This window comes from Brassica oleracea, chromosome C5 (assembly GCF_000695525.1).
Source record: "Brassica oleracea var. oleracea cultivar TO1000 chromosome C5, BOL, whole genome shotgun sequence".
NCBI lineage: Eukaryota > Viridiplantae > Streptophyta > Magnoliopsida > Brassicales > Brassicaceae > Brassica > Brassica oleracea.
Window position 1 is genome coordinate 37,523,131 of NC_027752.1, and position 8,992 is coordinate 37,532,122.

General features: G+C 40.4%; 2 pseudogenes; both read right to left on the reverse strand.

The window, feature by feature from the left end:
* LOC106292231 overlaps window positions 1-4,081 on the reverse strand; it is a 7,004-nt pseudogene extending 2,923 nt beyond the window's left edge.
* Window positions 4,082-5,057: 976 nt separating this feature from the next.
* Window positions 5,058-6,841, reverse strand: LOC106292232 (annotated as a pseudogene).
* Window positions 6,842-8,992: the final 2,151 nt, after the last annotated feature.

Below are 8,992 nucleotides of genomic sequence, written 5' to 3' on the forward strand. Positions count from 1 at the left end.
CCGCCCCCATCCTTCTGTTGACATTCCTACCTTAAACTCATTTGTTGCTATGGATACTACGAGTGCTCTTCCCTCTGAAGAGCCTCAAAATCTTTAAATATGTATAATAAGACATTTTTTTTGGAATGTCCAAGGTCTAAATGACCCGGATAAGCATCAGCCCTTTTGTGATTGGCTCCGTAGCCATCAGCCTATTTTTGGTTCTATTCTAGAAACTCATATCAAAGATCATAATCTAAGCCACCTAATGGGAAAGCTCTGTAATGGTTGGAACTATACCTCGAATCATGCATCAGATGAAGATGGCAGAATTGTCATGATCTGGAAACCTTCTGTCAATGTTCGTGTGTTGCACCAGTCTAACCAATCTCTGACCTGCGAAGTTAAGATCCCCAGATCATCAGTGTTCACTTATACTGCTATTTATGCTCTAAACACACGAAGGGAACGCTCTGACCTTTGGGTGGAGTTACTAAATCTGCATCAGACACTAGATCTTCATGCTTCTCCTTGGATGCTTAGTGGTGATTTTAATCAAATCCTTCATCCAGCTGAAAATTCTATCCATGCTGTAGATTCCCTATCTCACCACATGATCGAACTAAGAGACTGTCTCATTCAACTTGAGCTCTTTGATCTAAGATACCAAGGCCCTCTCTTTACTTGGAGCAATCATCAACCTGAAAATCCCATAGCCAAAAAACTGGATCGCTTCCTCATCTCTAGCCCCACCCTGAACCTCTTTCCTAACTGCTCCGCTAACTTCCTTCCTCCCCTATTCTCAGACCACTGCCCATGCCTTGTCGACTTAGCCTTTCAAACTCCTTCCTCAGGCACAAAACCCTTCAAGTTTTACAACTACCTATCTAAACACCCAGACTTTCACCAAGTGGTACTTCAAGCGTGGACTGAGGCCGGAAGCCTAGTGACAAATCTCACGGACCTATGCTGGAAGCAAAAACAAATCAAAAGGGAGTTACAAAGATTAAATAGAGAAAAAATTTCACAAATTCAAAAGAGAGTATGTGAGGCTAACCGTTTGTTGCAAGATGTGCAGGTACAAGCTCTTCATCCGCCATCAGCTTCTTTGTTCGAGATGGAGAAGGACCTGTTACAAAAATGGCAGTTCCTAAGGATAATAGAGGAATGTTACTTAAGGCAGAGATCAAGAATCAACTGGTTAAAGGAGGGTGATCATAACTCAGCTTACTTTTTCCGGGTGGTCCAAGCACATTTGAACTACAATGCTATCAGATCTTTCATCCTTCCTTCAGGCGTGGTGATCTCAGGCCCCTTGCATATGACTACTCATGCGATTCAACACTCAGTCTATACTTGGTCCCTTACTACTTCCTCCTGTTCCACTAGTCTCCCCTCCTTCTTGGTTCCAGTCACTGTCGCAATTCTATTGCTCTCCAGCTGAGTCTCAACTAATGCTCAGTCTCCCCACTCCTGAGGAGATTACGAGGGCCCTTCTGAGGCTGAATCCAAATAACGCGCTGGGCCCAGACGGTCTAACCTCTGGATTCTACAAAGCGGCTTGGGACATTGTAGGATCGGAAGTTATCGACTCTATCTCTCAGTTCTTCACCTCTTCATACCTGCCTACAGCTGCCAACTCAACAATCTTCTCTCTTGTTCCAAAAAGGCCTGGAGCCTCCCTCATTACTGACTATAGACCTATCTTGTGTCTGAATACGGTATACAAAACTATCTCCAGATTGATTGTGAAGCGTCTAAAGCCCATCCTGTCGAGCTTCACAGTCCCAAACCAAACTGCTTTCGTCAAAGGGAGACTCCTTGTGGAAACACTGTCAGTGCTTCTGAGCTGATAAATGGTTACCACAAAAACTCGAGTCAGAAACAGATAACCATCAAAGTAGATATAGCAAAAGCATTTGATACCCTCTCATGGGATTTTCTGTTTAGATGTCTACAAGGCATAGGCTTACCTGAGAAGTTTGTTGGTTGGTTGAAAGCTTGTATTTGCACTACCAGCTTCACGTTAGGCTACAATGGAGCAGTACATGGGTTCTTCAGGGGAAGGAGGGGCCTCAGACAAGGTGACCCCCTTTCTCCCTATCTGTTTGTGATCGCGCTGAACAACCTTTCGCTTATGCTGAACAAAGCCGCTCGTGAACTGAAGTTTAACTATCACCTTCGCTTTGACTCCGCTAAACTGACCCATCTGTGCTTTGCTGATGACCTACTCATTTTTATGGATGGCTTTATTCAATCCCTCCAAGCGGTTCTGCAAGTACTAAAGGAGTTTGAACTACGCTCTAGATTGGCAGTCAGCATACAAAAGTCTTCTTTCTTCTCTTTAGGACTCACTGATGAAGAACGAGACCTCATACAATTCTCTACAGGTATGCCTCAAGGTACCCTTCCTGTTCGCTACCTTGGCGTTCCTCTCTGCACCAAAAAACTTTCATTACTCAACTGTGAAGTACTAATCCAGCAAGTAAAGAGGAAATTTAACTCCTGGAGTGCGAGAGCCTTATCTTTCGCTGGACGCCTCCTACTCATCAAGACAGTCATCGCGGGAATCACTAATTTCTGGTGCTCCTCATTTGTGCTCCCGAAAGCATGTATCAAGCGTATAAACTCACTCTGTGGAGTTTTCCTGTGGAGAGGCAACATTGATGAGCTTCACACAGCAAAGGTCAGTTGGGAAGTTGTAACAAGTCCTAAAAAGGAAGGAGGGCTAGGAGTGAGGGATCTTACGCAGTGGAATAAAGCATGTTTGATGAAACTAATCTGGCTCATCTTCTTTCAAGCGGGATCAATTTGGGTTGCTTGGTTCACGGAGACAGTGCTTGATGGGAATCTCAGCTCATTCTGGACGATTCAACCTAGCACACGGAACTCATGGTTAGTCAACAAACTACTAAAGCTGAGGGGAGAGGTCTATAATTGGATCAAGCTAAGGATAGGGAATGGCAATACAGCAAGGTTTTGTACAGATAATTGGTCACCTTTTGGCTCGTTGCAGAGGTTTCTTGCCAATGACTCAAACTTCTCACTTGGAGTTCAAGATGAAGCAACAGTTTCTTCGCTCTTCAGGCATGATCACTGGCTCCTTCCACACCCTCGATCTGAAAAGCAACTACAGCTACACGTCTTCCTCACGACCATTGCACTGTCAACAGAGGAAGATTACTATGAATGGGAGGTAGAGGGCAAAGTCTCATCAGTCTACTCTACGGGACAGGTTTACAATTGCTTAACTGCACATGCATGGTGCTGATGTTCCTTGGGAGAATATCGTCTGGGTCACTGGGGGTATACCAAAGCACTCTTTCCTATGCTGGCTCTTCATCCTCAATCGCTGTCCAACTCGAGACCGACTACTACGATGGGGACTACAAACATCGCCTAGTTGTTTGCTCTGTAACACTAGCCCTGAGTCACGTGATCACCTCTTCTTCTGATGCCCCTTCTCGTGGAACGTGTGGTCTCTCCTTGCCATTCGCTCTGGCCTGAACCCTGAACAACAATGGACTGATGTTACAACCCAACTGCAAACCTTCAACAGCCGGAACTGGAAGGGACAACTTATACCACTCACTTGGCAGTGCTGTATATACTGGATTTGGCAGGAACGCTACGGGAGACTCCACCGCAACGTTTTCCGCTCCATTGAAGCTCTACTGAGGATGATTGATCGGCAGATTCGCTATCGGATCTTGAGCTACCGGAACAACAACCCACGACTCTCCTTCAGAATGATGGAACAATGGCTTGCCTAAGGCTCCACCGCCACCTTCTCATTCATCGACTTCGAAATCATCGATCGTAATACTGACCTTTTGGTTCCTTGGGTCTGAGGCTTTTTCTTCACTAATGGGATTTTATGATATTTGATTTGGGTAAATTCAATTGGGCTGGGCTGAGCTCGGAAAACTCTAGTCATTTGGCTTGTATTATGTTTTGTTTCTTCTGCATTTTAATATGAAATTAAGTTAAAAAAAAAAGTAAAACTTAACCGTCCCAGAGATGTCGCCGGAACTCTAGAGAGTATCTCAAGTATCAAATGCCAAGGAAGGTCGAGCAATCTCAATGCCTCTCTTGTCACCATCTCCCAATGGATTAGAAGAAGGCGCGAGGTGGCTAGGTTTTTAAGGGTTTTGGCTTTCACGTTTGCCCTTATATAACTAGTCATACATTAACCCTATGATAACTATGAATGTATTACTAATTTTACTGTCGGCAAAAAAAAATAATAGTAATTTTATTACATAATTATTTTTTAAATTGCTAATTAACATAATTACGACACATAATAATTATAAAATTTTTATCTTTTCTTAAGAACTAAAAAGATTATTTTTAAAAATATACAATAAATTTGGGTTTTAACATTATCTTTTCAAAAAAAAGTTATTATGATTGGGCCATAACAGCACCTCCAATAGGGGGTTCTACCCATTGGAGTTCTAAAGATTCATATGTGTATAAGTGTATGTTGTACATGTGTACGTATGTGTAGGGTCCATTATTTTGTGGAAAACCCCACCTTTAAGGTTCTAAGGAGAGGCTCACACAGTTTCCAAGAAAAAAAATTAATATAATAACATATTTTTTATGAACCTGTATCACTTGAGCTCGCTGGGATGAACCTGTATCAACACTGTTCGCGGGCCCCACTGACACGTGGCGGCCCGCAGTTGGTTGGTTTATTAATTTTTTTTTAAAAAAAAAATCAAACGAAAAAAAAAAATTATAATAATCAAAAGTGGATTTTGGGAATCGAGATTCGGGGACTTCACCAATGGGGGTGCTCTAAAGACTTTGTTTTAAGAACCTTAAGGGTGGGGTTCTCCACAAAATAATGGACCTCACACCTACATACACATATACAACATATACTTATACACATATGAATTTTTAGAACTCCAATGGGTAGAACCCCCATTGGAGGTGCTCTAGGAGCATGATTAACCAAATAAAAGTAATTATTTAAGTAATTAAAAGTAGTTAAGAGCTTTAGTTAAGAAACCCATAGATTTGGTGCTCCAATGTTGGTTTCTTAATTAAGGGTTCTTAAAAAAAAATTAAACAAGCGTGCTCTCGCCTCTACATGTTACAACCAACGACACACGGATTACACAAGCATGATTATCAGTCTGTGGCACAGAAACATACAAGTACAAGACATTACACAAGCGTGTACTCACCTCTGTCAGCAGCACAAGACAGTTTCTTCCGTCTGTGACTCGTGTGCCTCCTCTTGTGTCATGTTACCTGCTTAGAAAAGAAGACATCACACAAGAAACTTAAACAGAGCTTCACACAACAGAACAAGAACAGGAAATAGACAAGCTAAACATAACAGAACAACATCACACAAGAACAAGACAAATACATTAACTCCATAACAGAACAACATCACACAAGAAACTTAAACAGAGCTTCTTCTTAAACGTTTGAGCTATGTATTGTTCAGTATCTGCCAACTGAGTCATACCTCTCCAGAGAATAGGAAGCCATAGATTGGTGCTCAAAACTGGCGCCTTGGAGGCCTAGCCTCAGCTTCAGAGACTCTAATATGCCTCCTGTCCAAATCCTACATATAGCACAAGTAAAAGCATATCAAGAGCAGTTCCATTTATCCCACTGTAAGTGTCAAAAAAGGAAAGATACTTACAGCACCATCTAAAGTTCTGATGGCATTTTAGGCCTCTTGAGCAGAGTTGTATGTCACAAACCCAAAACCTTTCGATCTACCACTGTCTCTGTCTTAGATGACTCTAGCCTCAACAACCTTCCCTTGCTCCGCAAACAAACTCTCCAGCGCCAAAACCTCTGCTTCACCCTGTCGCAACTTTAGAGGCTGAAGACATAGTCACAAACCCAAAACCTCTGCTTCTCCCTGTCACCTTCTCATAGATTACCTAACAAAGACAACAAAACGAACAATCGGTAAAATCAATCTCAAACAACAACAACACAAAAGATTCAATCTACATCTCATTTCTGAAATACCCATAACTCAATTTAAGTCATACCTCAGCCATCTCGACGTTTCCGGCGCTCTCGAAGAGCTGAGCGACCTGAGCACTGTCAACGTTGAAGGGAAGGTTACCGACGAAGAGCTTGAGGTCAGAAGAGAAGGATTGGGGGAGGAGCGTCGTCATCAGCGAAGATGCTGACTTCTTCGACTGAGAAGTTGTCAGTAACCACGACGTTACGGATGAAGCGAGACGCGGTGGCAGAGATGGAGATGGAAGAGGAGATCGAGTGGAGATTGAAGAAGATGGAAGGAGGTAGGAGGGAAGCGGAGACGGGTCTGGAGATGGTGAAAAGAAGGGAATACGGAGAAGACGAGGAAAGAAAGAGAAAACGAGAGAGAAAAAAAAATTACAAATGCATGGTTTGGTGACACGTGGGTTAAAAACCCCTTTGGTAATCGGTTGCCGATCGGTAGCATGCATTTTCTTTATTTTTAATTTAATTTAATGTCTCATTAATTTTAAAAACTCTCTTAAGAAACTTGGATAATCATGCTCTAAGGTAATACAAGTAGCAACAGTTGACTCCCTCCATCTAAAACCCTACGCAAAAGCCTCCTCCTCTGAGTTCCTTCTCCTGCCATTGAGGCTTGCTTCCGATCCGTAACCATGGCCGCCGTATTCTCGTATCACTCAATTTATACCGATCCGATCTATAACCCCTACACACTTGCAATCTCCGTTCTACCTTCTTCCTCATCTGACGATTCAGCTCCGATGATGGATTCGTCAACGGTAATAATGAATCCGATAATTGGAGCTCCGACTCGAATCATCCAGGCGAAACCTGGTGAGATGTCATGAAGCTTCGAAAGGACAGGGGTCATCACCGTCAAGTGTAGGATGACTGCTCTCTAGGGTTCCCGTTTCTATCCTTTGGGTCGATGACAACATCGTCTCTCAGGGGAAAACTGTTGAGAACGAAGGGATCTTTGCGCCTCATGTAACTTCAACATTGTCTCCCATAGTGTTTTTTTGCTTATAATAAGTATGAGAATCTCATTAAAATGAAACTGATTGTACATGTACAAGGGTAGAGCTTTCAAGCCATTTGAAGCCCAAAAAAAAATATTAAATCAGCAAATACAAAATCAAATAACAGAGAAACTAAGGAATACATCGATCATCCAATGATGCATATGGTTACGGAAGCATCTGTGATGTTTCCTCGCGTGAATGGCGTTACGGACTAGCCATGCAGCCTTCCATTCCGCTCAGCCCATAGTTTTTAAATAGTAGCTTGTACAGCTAGAAGTCTTTGAGTGGCTTGGAATGCATATCATCATTTGTGTCTAACCATGCAAATAGCCAAGTCCAAGTGTGGAATAGATGGTCTATGGACTCGTCGTAGCTAGGTGTTACAAATGCAGCATGATTTGGGGATTTGAAGGCCCCAAGAGGCAATGGAAGCCTATCAAGATTAGTGACCCAAAGCATGAAGGTGTGACTCGTATGTGCCCTTTAAACCAGATTAATTTCTCCCAGTCAAAAGTATGACCCCGGTTTATAAGAGCCTCCCAAGTCAAGGCAGTGGAGTAGTTACTTTATTCATGATCCCCCACAAACCCAAGTGTACTTATGTTAGCTTAATTTTATGCATTCTGCTACTTGTCTATGTGTAATGTCTGTCAAAAAATTTAAATCTTGGTATAAAATTTAACATTTTACTAAAAAAAAAAAAAAAAAAAGGAGATTTCATAAATTTAAATTTATTACATTTGTATTTAGTCTATGAGGGAATAAGGAAATTGTAGAATTGGTATATTTGTATAATCGTATGTTGCGAGGGAAGGGGTCTAATTACTTGCTGAAGGAGATCATTTCATAAATGTAAATTTATTACATTTGTATTTAAGGCTTATAATAACTGTGCAAATATTTATAAATCCATTATATTACTTGGACATGAAGTTGGTTTATTTTAATATGGTCATCATTAAATCATAATTAATTAACTGGTCATATATATGGAGTGCAAGATTTATAGAAATAGTTTAACCAAAAAATAAAATAAAAAAGATTAATAGAAATATTGTATATGTATCTTTAAAGTCTCCTATATATTAATCTTCGAGCATTGCAACATTTTTTTGTAGTCACGTGTCATCACTAGGATAATTTTTAGAATCTTTAGAAAAATAGGTTGGTTCATCTAAATATATATTATATTTTTTATTAAACTAACTATTAAATTGATTAGTAGTATATATATAAACGAATATTCTCACTTCTTTCCTTAAATAAAAGCTACGGATTTACCTAATATGATAAATATATATATGACAATTAGTGCTTATCAATAATAAAGTTTTGATAACAATTTTTGTATACTTCCATATTTTTTTAATTTTATATTATTAAAAAAGTTAAACAATCACGTCAACCATATAAAAAAAAATAGATTTTTTCTCATCTGTCATATTCTGAATTTTTTAAATAACTATAAGTTACTAAAAATGTTAAAAATCCCGCTTTGAAAATTTTGATCAATGAGTGAATTTTATTTTTGTTATGACAATCACTACAAGAAAACAGCAAGGATTCTGAGGGAAAAAATCGTCGGAATTTCGTCGGAATATCGTTATTCCGACGACATACCGACGAAACAAGTCGTCGGAAATAATTCCTCGGAATTTCTTCTTTCCTCGGAAATCCCTCGGAATTTTCCGACGGAATTCCGAGGAAACAAACTTCCGAGGAAATTCCGAGGATCACTAGTTTGTCGGTAATGTCCTCGGAATATACCGAGGGAGAACTTCGTCAGGATATTTCCTTGGACGTTCATCGATCAATGCGTTTTTGGACATATATACATCGATCGATAGGAATATACCGACGGACATATTCCTCGGAATATTCCGAGGGACAATTCTCTCGGTATATTCCGAATGTTTTTTTGTAAACAGATCGATCGATGGATCGAGTAAAAAATATAACTAATTTCCTCGGAATGTAAAAAATATTAATTTTTTTAAAAA